Consider the following 12,950-nt stretch of genomic DNA (forward strand, 5'->3'; position numbering starts at 1 on the left):
AACCACAAATTAGGAAAGTGGAAGGTGGAAGGAAGACCATGAAAGAATTTAAAAGTGTCCTATGAAGTGGGGGCAAATACAATGACACTCAATAGAAATCTTACAAGTAGAAAAGAAAATAGACGAGTATTGACCTTGTTTGAAAAAGAGAAACTTTAGGATAGAATTCAATGCTATGGGAAGAAATGAGAGCTAACAGTTCGTCCTCTTTTTTACCTTAAGCACAAGAGGGTTGAAGTTTTCCCACCGATTTAGACAGAGTGAACTCTGATGCAGCAGGACAGCTGGTGGAAGGGGTCAGCCATTCCACCCCTGTCCAGGGTAAGTCTCTTCTTGTCTTCTGTTTCATTTCCTACTTCCTAAAGTTGCCTTGTAGGTAACCAAACCCACGTCCTTGATGGCCTCCTTTTGTTCTTTGAGCTTACCCCTTTAGAAGGGGACAGCCTGCCCTTCACCACCTTGACTCTGAGAAGTGTTCTGATCATTGAAGTTGATTCATCTCATCTCAGTGATGTCCCAGCACCCCCACAGATTGACAATCTGAGTACCTTCCCGGAAGCCTTCCCCTTAGATCTATTTCTGCTTTCAGATAATGGCTAACACAGCCATTCATTTCACAATTATTGGAGAAGGGCACAGCAACCCGCTCCAGTATTCTTGCCTGGAGAATCTCATGGACAGAAGAGCCAAGAAGGCTATAGTCTATAGGGTCGCAAAGAGTCGAACATTACTGAAGCGACTTAGCAAGCACACACACTGTGTAAGTGGCTGTCCCTGTTCTAGTCTCTAGGGACACATTGATATGTCTTCAATCACATGAATAAAATAGGCATTGCTCCTTCACAAGTAAACCTTAGACACATACACACATATCAAAGTCAAAGAACAATGGGAAAAGAGAAAGCAAGTACTCATTCTACATAGATCAAAGGCATACTTGCCATATATATTTTTTTTTCAGGGCTTCCCAGGTGGCACAATGGTAAATAATCCACCTGCCAACGCAGGAGCCACAGGAGATGAGGGTTCAATCCCTGGGTCAGAAATATCCCCAGAGGAGGGCTTGGCAATGTATTCTTGCCTGGGAAATGCCACGGACAGAGGGGCCTGGTGGGCTGCAGTCCATGCGGTTGCAAAAGAATTGGACACGGCTGAGTGACTGAGCACACATGCATAAATATATATGTATATATTCACATCATAAATATGTTGCTTCTTTTAATCATTGGATTTATCACTAAAATTAGAAATTGTAACTTTCTGGACTACATCAACAGGAAGAAAGAAAGGATCATGATGCTTTCTTTCCTCAAAAATCCTTGCTGGGATGGAGTGCATATAAGCTACCTGTACAGCAAAGACAATAATATTGCATCTCTCCTCCCTGTGTTGCTTGGATGAAATTCACTCCTGAGTCTCTAGGGCTCAGGGGAGTTCAGCGGGCTAATAGGCAATCCCAGCTGAACCTTGGCAGACCTTCCCACCAAACCTCAGGGGTTACTGGATTTGTAATGCAACCCCAAAGGCATCTATGAATCAGCTGCAGTGGAAGTGCTTGCCTGTGGCATCTTGCCAAGACCCTATTAGAAGTCTTTCAGAAGAGCCTGACAACAGATATTAAAAGGGCTGCAAAAGGACGCTTATGGTCTGTCATTTGAACAGTCTACACATGGACTACACATTGTTTTATTCTTTATAGATGAAAATGCTCCTAAGTATAAACTGTCTAGTACCATCTACTGTATACTGGCTGCAAATACAGTGAAGATGCTTTCAAATAGCTCAACTCTTTCTTGGAATATTGGTAAACTTGAAGATTGGAAAGCTTGTAATTTTGGTGTTCACTTGGTATCTTCTGCATATTAAATCCTGTTTGAATGCATCATCTTTAATTAAATAGTATGGCTAGTCACTGAGAAAGACATATCATCTGGGACTGGCACTTGTTCCTAGAGTCAGACATACTCTATCCAGGTTAAGAGGCTTGAATGTGAGGATGAACATGCTGATAGAGTGCTGCTTGGAAAAAAAAGAGAGAGAGGGAAAATTGTTCCTTATAAAGACGGATGGAGAGTTTCAACACGTACATAAGAAAGAACAAGATAGTGGAAAAAGACACAAAATTATGCTAGACTGGTGTTCAAATTAAACAGAAAAGTTTTGGGAAAAGCATTCTTTTCAAACTTCAACATCTTTTTACACTAGACTTTAATTATAAACAAACAGATTTTTTTTTTTCAAATCTAACAGTTGTATAAAGAGCCATTTTTTCCCATTGCTGCACAGAGTACATAAAGAAAACAACCCTTCTGAGATGGTACATCTGTTACAAAGATGTTACAAAATGAAACTGATCCGATCTTTTGTAGGGAATGCCCTAAATTTGGTTTATCTCATCTCTATTATCAGGCTGATTTTATGCACAAAATAATTCCTGTTCCTTGTGCTCAATTTCAGGTCTGTTTCATCAGAGTCACAAAAAGATGGGGGAGGGGAAGGAAAAGTTATTTGATAACATAACTAAAAGGGAAAGAGTGAGGCTGAGTCTAGCATACATATTGAAACTGCTTAAGGAAAGAGAGCTTGATGCATTTGAAATAACTTATAGTAAAGGGACAAAAATTAAAATTATTGGATAAAATAATCATTTGTTCAATCGTTTACTCTTAAAAGAACAAGATTTTCTCTCCTCCCAGAGAGTCACTCCTCTGGACTCTTATTTTGCATTTCCCATATCCTCTGGTATATAATCTTCACTTAGCTGTTTAATTATCACTTTAAAATTAATTTGATTCATTCATTCATTCATTCACCTAACATTTATTGGTGACTTGCTATAGGCTGGGAAAGGGAAATGGAAGCTCCTGTGTGTCTAATGTGTCAGCTCAGTTATGTATTGGGTTCTGGAGGCCGTTCCCATCCCCCATGTTCAACATCTCAATTGTCTTTGGTTACCACCCAAAATATAACCCTTCTGGTGATCATTATTCCCATTTCCTCTGTGCTTTCTATCTCCAGACTCAGCTTCTCTTCTCTCCTCTTCCTCTACTTCTTTTTGCTTTTCCTCTAGAATCTCTGTTCCATGGAAAGCAAACGATCCTTAACATTAACTTTTCCATCCAATACTTTGTTTTATCTGGCTGGAATTAAACCTTAGTTTTTATCTAGGTTATTGCCTATCCAGGAACTTCAATTAAACAGTCTTCCATTGGGATCAGGCAGTTGGGTCTACTTTCACCCAAGGCCCAAAACAGCTTCCAGGTCATACAAAATGTTTTTTCCCTGAGATTCATACCATTTCACTGTGCCACCTTCTTTTCAGTATCATCTAACCATGCCTAGTCACTACTTCATATTCACTGGAAGCCCCACTCACAGTCTTCCGTTATTTTCCATGATTTGCCAACAACCTAGGCGATTTCAGTGTCCAGGCTAGGGCTTCTGATATCTAGAAATTAGAACATTTATTTCCCTCTGTCCAGTATCTTAAAAAAAAAAAAAAAGCTTCTAGAGCAATTTCATGTTCTTAGCACAATTGAGAGGAAGATTCAGAGATTACTCATATACCCTTTGTGCTGATATGTAGATCCACCCCCAGTTATCAACGTTCCTCATCAGAATGGTAGATGTGTTGCAGTTGATTAACTTACACTGACACATCATTATGACCCAAAGTTCATAGCTTACATGAGGGCTCACTCTTGGTGCAGTATTATAATATCTTTTGATCTTTTTTCTTGAGCAATCCACCCACATGGTCATACCTGCATCTTGTTACCACCCACTTTGATTTCTCATTTGAGAGCTTTCACTCAAGTATCTCACTCTGAGTGCAATCCTCATTCTTTATCTCCTATACCCGCTGCAAGGCTTCTTCAACATCGTAGACATTTCCCAGACTTTGGGTTCTCCATTTTCTTTCCACTGCTTCTCTAAGTATCCTGAAATCTTTGTTGATCATTTATTTTTAGAACTTTTGATATTTTACATCTTCATCATTCTGCTTGTATGTCAAGCAGGATTCTTCAGTACTTCAGTCTCTTCTGCCCAGTCTTCTGAGAGCAGCTGGAGGGAACGCCACCACCACAGTTGCTCATGTGACTGTTCCCAGACTTGGCCCTGTGTTCCGACAATGTGCTCACTTGTTCACAGTCAACAGCCTTAGGTAAACAGAGGTGTTTTCACTCTCAGCCATTAAAAAGTACACAAACTCACTCAGTCTCTGATTCCCGCCCTCCACACAGGTACATAATGTACCTATATTGCTACATTTCTTACTCCTTTATTCTTTCCATGTCCCTAATTCTGTACTTTGACCACCTCTGGGACACTAATCCAGTGCTTTATCTCTTTTCTTGTATAGTCAATGATCCCTCACTAGAGGCTTCTTTCCACTAAAACTAAAAATATACACTAAATTTAAACCTTCAAAAAAAAAAAAAAAAACCTTCAAGAACAGTCATGGACATATATGAGGATAAGTGAAAAAGGATACAGATCTGTATAGGTAGAATGAAATCAACTTCATAATAATAATATAGAACAAATCCTGGAAGAAAATAAGCCGAAGCTTTACTGTAATAATCTCTTAGTCATGGGATTCAAGATTACTTTGATTCTATTGTTAACCCTTTTTAATAGCCTCCAAACTTTCTGCTGTTAACATATATTATTTTAGTATTTACAGAAATATTTTTTTTGAAAAAATACACTTTTGAAGACTTATAGTCAAACCTTTGATCCCATATCCCATCCTAGCTTTATTTTATTTATGCCATATTTATCCAGCAAGGAAATCTCTACATTCATTCCATTTCTTCAGTTTTCACTCGTTCCCTAACCCATTGACATAAAATTCTGCCTTCTTAGTTTCACTGAGAGTCTCTCATATTTTCAAGATGACTTTCAATATCACCAAATCAAAAAACTCTCAGTTCTTTTTAAAAAAAAAGTATATATATTTAAAACTGATTTTACATTGGAGTATAGCTGATTAACAATATTGTGATAGTTTCAGGTGGTAACAAAGGACTCAGCCATACGTGTACATGTATCCATTCTCCCCCAAACTGTGCCCCCCAATTCAGGGTGCTACATAACATTGAGTAGAGTTCCCTGTGCTACACAGTAGGTCCTTGTTGGTTATCCATTTTAAATATAGCAGTATGGACATGTGGATCCCAAACTCTATCCCTTCCGCCCAACTTTCCTTCCTGGAAACCATAAGTTCCTTTTCTAAGCCTGTGAGTCTGTTTCTATTTAGTAAATTAGTTTATTTGTATCACTTCTTTTTAGATTCTGCATATAAGGGATGTCATGCAATATTTCTCCTTCTCTAGGATTATCACTTCTTGTCATGCTGAACCTCAATGCTGCATTTGCTTCTATTGCCATTTCCCTTCACCTAAAACACCCTCCTCCCTCAATTTCCACTAAAGCCTTTGGTTTCATTTTCATCATGGACTGCAAGGAGATCTAACCAGTCCATTCTGAAGGAGATCAGTCCTGGGTGTTCATTGGAAGGACTGATGCTGAAGCTGAAGCTCCAGTACTTTGGCCACCTCATGTGAAGAGCTGACTCATTGGAAAAGACTCTGATGCTGGGAGGGATTGCAGGCAGGAGGAAAAGGGGACGACAGAGGATGAGATGGCTGGATGGCATCACTGACTCGATGGACGTGAGTCTGGGTGAACTCCGGAAGTTGGTGATGGACAGGGAGGCCTGGCATGCTGCAATTCATGGGGTCACAAAGAGTTGGAAATGACTGAGTGATTGAACTGAACATCTTTCTCCTTCTGTTCCTTAAATGCTAGGATTCCCTAGGGTTTGGTCATCAGTTTGCTGGGTTTTGCCCTCTTTTTGCCTTCCTTGGGCTGTTCCTTTCACACAAATGCATTTAACCAACGCACATCTCCTGGCCATTCTGAAATCGCTACTTCTTACTCTGGTCTAAAGTGTTTCCAAATTTAGGGGACATAAATGTACTTGATGTACAGTAGTAAACAAAATAATAGTCCTTTTAAAGAACACACTTAATAGATTTTACACTATAGTATGTTTTATGTTTCAAATAGAAGTTGGACTTGTACATATAGGATAGTTCTCATTATAGCCAACTGGGAATAATATACTCAAATACAATCACATAACAAAAACTCAAAGAAAGTGTATATTTTCACATTTGATTTTATTGTTGCTTATGTGGTAGATTGTACATTTCAATAAAACTGTAAAGTAAAACTGTAAGTAAAAGCAAAAGAAATAAAATTCAATACACACAATAAAAGTACTCCAAAATAAAAGTGAACATTTGCAGTATCATTTGAAAATAGAGTTATGACAAATGCTATGAATACCTGATTATTTTATTGGTCTCAATCTCACAGTAAGGGATAATCTGACATTCTAAATCATTTGAAATTTTATAAATAGTAGTAGAAAAAATAGTTTTCATTTTTTGTGTGTGTGCTGTTGCTGCTCTCAAGGATGTCAAATAGGTCATTAGAAAATTCAAATAATAATCTACAGACACTCGGGCAAATGGTTAATATGAAGCAAAGAACTATAGGGAAGCCCTGACATATCAGTGAGACAGACAAAGAGTGAATGAAGACATTAGATTTCCACTTGGTGTAATTCATCTTCACATTGCTCTTGTTTGAGATGGGTGTAGCCTTCCTTTTCAGGGGCTTGTACCATTCACAGAGGCCTAGATTCTGAGACAGTGGACCTGGTTTAAACTAGGCTCTGCCAGTTGGTGGTGGTGGTGGTGGTGGTGGTGGTTTAGTCACTAAGTTGTATTCAACTATTACTAGTTGTATTCAACTATTAAAGTCCATCCCCGCGGACTTTAGCCTGCCAGGCTCCTCTGTCCATGGGATTTCCCAGGCAAGAATACTGGACTGGGTTACCATTTCTTTCTCCAGGGGATCTTCCTGACCCAGGGATGGAATGTGGGTCTCCAGTATTGCAGGCAGATTCCTTACTGACTGAGCCACCAGGGAAGCCTTTGCCACTTGGACTTTGTGTGAATTCTGATCGTTTTCTCTAAGTCCATTCTGTCCATCTGTGATGGAAGTACACACACAGGGTTGTTGTGGGCCAGGTGTATGGCAGCAGAAGCCCTCTGTTGAGCACAGTACTCTCAGTGTCTATTGAATTTCTTGAAATAATAATTGAGCCTTCAGAATTCAAAAAAATTCTTAATGGAAAGAAAATAGAGATGAACACTAAATTTTATTATTTACTCTTCCATGAACTAATTGGTTGGTCCCGGGCAAGTCACTTAAACTCTCTGGATCTAAGTTTCCTCAACCTTAAAAGTATGGATGAGATAAAAAACATGGATGAGATAAAATTTCCACCCTTATGCTAGAACCCTAAACCATTTAGGAGGTAAGATACTTTCTAAAACATTAAAGTAAGCATAGTCTTTTAATATTTATTCTGCTTCTTCGTATATAACTAATTTAAAAAATGTTTTGGAAAACATTTGGAAGTCAATATTAAATTTAACAGACTATTTTGAAATCCTAAAATGAAAACTAAAAGATAGTATGAGTTTTCTTTTGCTTTTCACAAGTTTCTTTTGGAAGTAAGTGTGTAAGTAATGAATAAAACATCTAACTGCATATGTGTGCAGATGCAAATAAAATTAGGCATTTCATAGCTGGTTGGAGCAAGAATTCCTATTCTAAATCTCTCTCTTCACTTATGCTGCTGCTCAGAAAAAGCAGGCAGAGAGAGGCAGTTTGCATCCATGGTTAGTCATAAAGTGTCTATGCTTTCTGGTGGGTAGGAAGGCAGAAATGACATCTTTAAAACTGGAAACTTTACATCCAGACATTTGAGGTCTGAGATGATCTGGGGCAGGCTGGAGAATTAGCACAAGTTTCCAGAGCTGTCCTTGAGGCAGTTGGGGATTACCAGAAGAACCCAGAGTGCTTTTATCTACCTGCAAAGAACAGCCTTCCAAGAATGAATCCCCCACTGTCACCGTGGGAAATAGGCTCAAACAACCAGGGCAAGCTGGGAAGTTTCCCAGGCCTCACTACCCAGAAGCAGAAGAGATGACAGAATTAATAAAAGTGAAAACATAGTATCTTTCACTGCAACTGATAAATAATAAGTAATCTGTGAAGTCTATGGAAATCTGGATTTGTGTCACTGACATCTTCTCATTTCTGGTGATCCTTAAAACTAAATGAGGGTTAAATTCAAAATGTTTAAAAATAATATTTTAAAGTAAAAAAAAATAATTTTAAAATAAAAATCCCAACATGTCTATGGTTGTAAATTTTTAAAATCTAGTGTTGAAAATAGCTGTTAAGATGAAACAGGCATCTATGTATGTTTCAACAATTCTCTAGGAGAAATTTGTTTACTACAATGTTTTTCTTTTATTTTTTTAAGCAGGGAGACAGACCTAAAAGAGATAATAAGAATTAGCAACGGGGAGGGAGAAACCCAATATCTAGTTTATAATTTTTTGAGTTTATGAGCAATCTGCTAATATAGTTATACTGCAAATTTACTAAAGGCATTGCCCACCATAGCCCGTGTGTCTCATTTTTAAAACAATCATTTATGGATGTTAGAGGATGCCTAGGAAAGCAGAAGGGTTCTGTGTCAATCAAAGCTAATCACTGGTACAGGCAGAGGGCTTTTGTTGGCCTCCATGCTCTAAGCCGTGCTTCCACATCTGTGTTTGAAGAGATTAGAGAGGTGCTTCATACAAGAACTGTATTAGTTAAAGCTGATCGACAGTATTTGGAATAAATCATGAAAAAGTTGAGTGCCAGAAGAGAAGGCATGGCAAGTGGGAGACTGAAACTGACGAGGGCAAATTCCACCCTCCTCAGTCCCCTCCAACCATCCCCCCACCCCCGACCCCACACTTTTATATTTCGGTTTTGCTGCTGAAGAGCGTTACCAGGTGCCATGCTCATCACCTCCTAGCAAACACGTGGAGACTCAGCCAAGAAACCCCGACGCCAATATTTTCAGTGGCATGCTTGCCACACTTGGGTGAAGGGCCCCAGTTTTATCGGAGGTGCTTCATGGAAAACAGATTAGCCCAAGTGGGTAAGTGGGATTTGAGGACCAAGGATGGCAAAGAATGAAAAGTGAAAAAGATCCCAACAAATATGAACACCGAAACCCCCTCCCCACTTATAGCCGTGTTCTCGCTGCATGAAGGCCATACACTGGCAAATAAATTATGAGTGACAAGTATTTGAACCAATAAAGAGGGCACTATATTTTATATGCAGTAAATTTAATTCCAGATTGTGTTTCACCTCAGCAGGATGACATGTTTATTGCCAGTGAAAGATGAAAGCCGAGGGAGTTAGAGGCAAGCGTCAGCAGTTCTAGTGGGCACCCGCAAAATGAAGATTTGACAGACCGGTGGCTGAGCCCTTGAAATGAAATGCCAGATCAAATTTTACCCCAAAGGGGTCAGATGTACTGTCATGCCCCCAAACTCGCAATACCAGCTGAATAAATGAGCCCGGTTCAGCAGAGAACAGGAGGCCAAGAGCATTCTCTAAGAACTCCTGCTCATAGGCTCATCAGCTTGTCCAAGTGCAGGGAGGCTGGGAGGACCAGCGTGAGGTGCCTCCGAGGGAGGATGTGCTAGAAGGATGTGAAGCGTCACTGCCTCTGTGGGGCTCTAAGTGTCGTTTTAAAAATCTATTAAACAGATCAAAAAGTAGAAGTGAGTCTAAATTGATCTGCCCATCTCTCAATTTCATCCTACAAGTGCTCAGCTCAGGTGTTCAATTTATTGAACCATAACCCCTTTTTAAACAATCAACATCAACATGCAATAAATATGCCCAGCAAGGCAATATTTACATGCATGACTCATTGTTTTAGAAGATTTATTTATGGGGAAACTGACTGGCAATTACTTCCTTTGGCAGGCAGTGGCCCAGTGGCATGTGGGCATGGCGCTGGTTATTGTGAAATTTAAGCACATTGAAGGGGTGAGCTCTGCTTTTGTCCATAGAATTATCCCAGCAAGAACACTGGAGTGAGTTTCCATTTCTTCTTCAGGGGTTCTTCCCTACCCAGGGATCAAACCCATGTCTCCTGTGACTCCTGCATTGGCAGGTGGATTCTTTACCACTGAGCCAGCTGGAAGCCCATGAAATAGGTGCTGTACCCCAATTGCAAAGGTGGGGAGACATTTTTATTATAATCTCCATGTAACTTCACTCATCATCTCAGAGAGAGAGGATAAAGACAATGGGATGTGGGAGGGAGAGAGAGCGCAAAAGAAAGGGAAAAAAAAAAAAAGTAAGGGAGGGAGGGAGAAAGAAGAAAAGAAAAAAATTGCTGGTCTCAGGAAAGCGTGTCCACAAAGAGTGTATAATTCCTACAATGATGTGGATAATTCATGTAAACCAATAGTCTTTCCACTCTGAACTCAGCAAATAGGTCCTGTTACCCAATATATGGATTGGACTAGTCACATGATTTCAAACTCATTTGTGTAGACACAGTGTCATCAACTCTTGAATCAATCAGAAGGGTTAACATTTTAATCAGTTCCTTTAACCAACTCTGTCCTGCAGAACTATCAGTAGAAACGTCCACGTATTTAACTTTACAAAAACATATTTTAAAGATGATGTTTCTCATAGTTAATGTCATTAAGATGAAGGTGATGGAAAATCTCTGGGCCCTGTAATCCAGGATTGCTTCCTCTCTTACTCTGTGCAATTTTTCTCAACTTTATACATCTTTTCCATATATCCATAGATGTTATACACAACATGTACTCGTGCCTAGATGGAGGATGAAGGATCTGAATAATGTTACAATCACCACCTAACTGATCTTTGGATCTTTCTAGGGCCTATTTGTTTCCTGTAAAAAATACACTCACATTTGGTGAACAGAGCTCTGAAACAGAAGGAACAGAACCTGGAATCCTTCTGGTGACACCTGGAGCTACAAGAACACCTGTGATGTAGGTAAGTACATCTACCATAAATAGTTGTCGCTCTGTTACTCACTTACTCTTTAAGGATATTTTAAGGGTGACTGCTGGTTGGAATGTATGTGATTTCTTGGTAAGACCTTTCGATAAGAGTTGTTGTATGAAAGACATTGTCATACATAGATGAAGGCACCTGGCTAAGGCACCTGGCTAAGCCCATGGTTCAGCACTGTTTGTAGATCACCATCTTACTGTGCTCATTCTACATTCTCCCATGGAACATAGAAATGAAGCATTTTTAAGATCATATTCTCTGTGTCTCTCCATGTTTTCCAGAGCTCTCTTTTTCATCACCTCACCTGCACTCCCCTCCTCTCAGGTTCCATATGCCCTGACTTTCCCTAGCTTTATGCTCCCTGCCTGCCGTTCCCTTCCATTTTTCTCACCAGCTTCCTTGGTCTGCTTTTTTTCAGACCTCTTGTGTGAGTTACAGTTGGAACAGAGTCTCATTTGTCTGGCATATGGCCTTCCTCTTGGCCAAAGAGTTCCCGAAGACTCCACAGGCTTTCAAGTCGTATAGCAAGGGTTCTTGCCAAATTAATCTGTTCAATTTGTTTCCTTTATTTTCAGATCATAATTGCTGGTCTTACTTACTATTTGTTATAAGTTCTAGGGATACAAGAATCAAGAAATGGGGTCAGAGGGCTGGTAGTTGCCAGATAACTGAAAATAGTAATAATGTTAGAAGAGAAATGGTATTTAACTTGACAGTGGTCAAATTCAATATAATCACTTAATGTGCCAGACTTCCAGTACATTTAATGGTTAGAATAAAATACATTTCACATCATGTGCACATGATAAGCCTTTTATTCCTATCCTTTTGTGTTTATTATTCTGTGAACCCTAAAATACTGTTATCAAGTAGTTTTAATGCCTTCCCACAAGTTCCTCTTAGATTCACTCCTGCTTTCCCATTCTACAGCCAACACCAACAATTAGGCATTTTTCACTCAAACCCAGTCCACCTTAGAGACATCCTAGCTAGGGCATCAGAGGCTTTCTCTGCTTCCTTTGTTTCATGGCCTCCTAAAAGCTGTTTCCTTTGAGAGTTGTCTATAAAATTAAATTCAAATTCCTCATAATTCCATTTAGAGCTCTCCATTCTCTGACCCTTCTAAACCCACCAATCTGACACTGTGTATATATTATTGGATCCTGTTTTCTCCTAAACATTTGCCTTGCCAGGTTATTCTTAAGGCAGAACTAGGCATTGACAGTACTAACCACTGTGCTTAGCACATGATAGTTGCTCAATAAACAGTACCTCATGACTTATTGTGACAAATGGCCCCTCTGCTTTGGCCAGGCTAATCCTCACCTCGTTCCTAGAAAATGGCTTCATCCTCCCTAGTTTTCTCATGCTTTTCACTACACTCAGATGTTTTCTCGCGTTCTTCTCCATCCATACAACTTGGCTCAAATGTCTCCTCCTGCCAGAAACCTCTCCCACAAGCGCTTTCAGAGTCTGCTTGCCAGGGAGAGAGATTGAATAGACACCAGCATGGCTGTGAGGGTTACATTTAGGGTTATTCTGTGTTGCTCATGTAATTTAGGATTATAATTTTTTCTAATTGTTATAATTATAAGTTGTTATAATTGTTGTTATTCTGTTGAATAACAACTTCGGCTTAACTATGCTAAATAATTTGTTTAAACTGTGTATGCATTTACAGTTCTAACGATCCTCTGGACTCCAATTTCAATGCCTTCTCCCCTTCCCCAGGTAAGTTACTCTGTGGTCTTCAGACCTCAATGAAGAGATTCTCTGTTTTTTAAGGTTGACTTTTCTAATGGCAAGAATGACATATCATCAGATATGGCGGTTGAACCTGCACATGTCATATCTGTCTGAGTGGAGGAGGAGGAGGGGATGAGCCCCTGGAGGAAAGGAACAGGAGGTTCCATCTGACACATGTTTACTGGGGACCCAGAAGAAAG

At 39.6% G+C, this 12,950-nt stretch overlaps 1 long non-coding RNA gene across 1 annotated transcript; it reads left to right on the forward strand.

Moving 5' to 3' along the window:
• Window positions 1-230: 230 nt before the first annotated feature.
• LOC109563891 (uncharacterized) lies at window positions 231-12,736 on the forward strand. Its single transcript, XR_011568339.1, has 3 exons — window positions 231-321; window positions 10,863-10,983; window positions 12,686-12,736. It is a non-coding gene; the product is annotated as an uncharacterized lncRNA (long non-coding RNA).
• Window positions 12,737-12,950: the final 214 nt, after the last annotated feature.

The sequence above is a fragment of the Bos indicus genome, chromosome 9 (assembly GCF_029378745.1).
Source record: "Bos indicus isolate NIAB-ARS_2022 breed Sahiwal x Tharparkar chromosome 9, NIAB-ARS_B.indTharparkar_mat_pri_1.0, whole genome shotgun sequence".
In the NCBI taxonomy this organism is placed as follows: Eukaryota; Metazoa; Chordata; class Mammalia; order Artiodactyla; family Bovidae; genus Bos; species Bos indicus.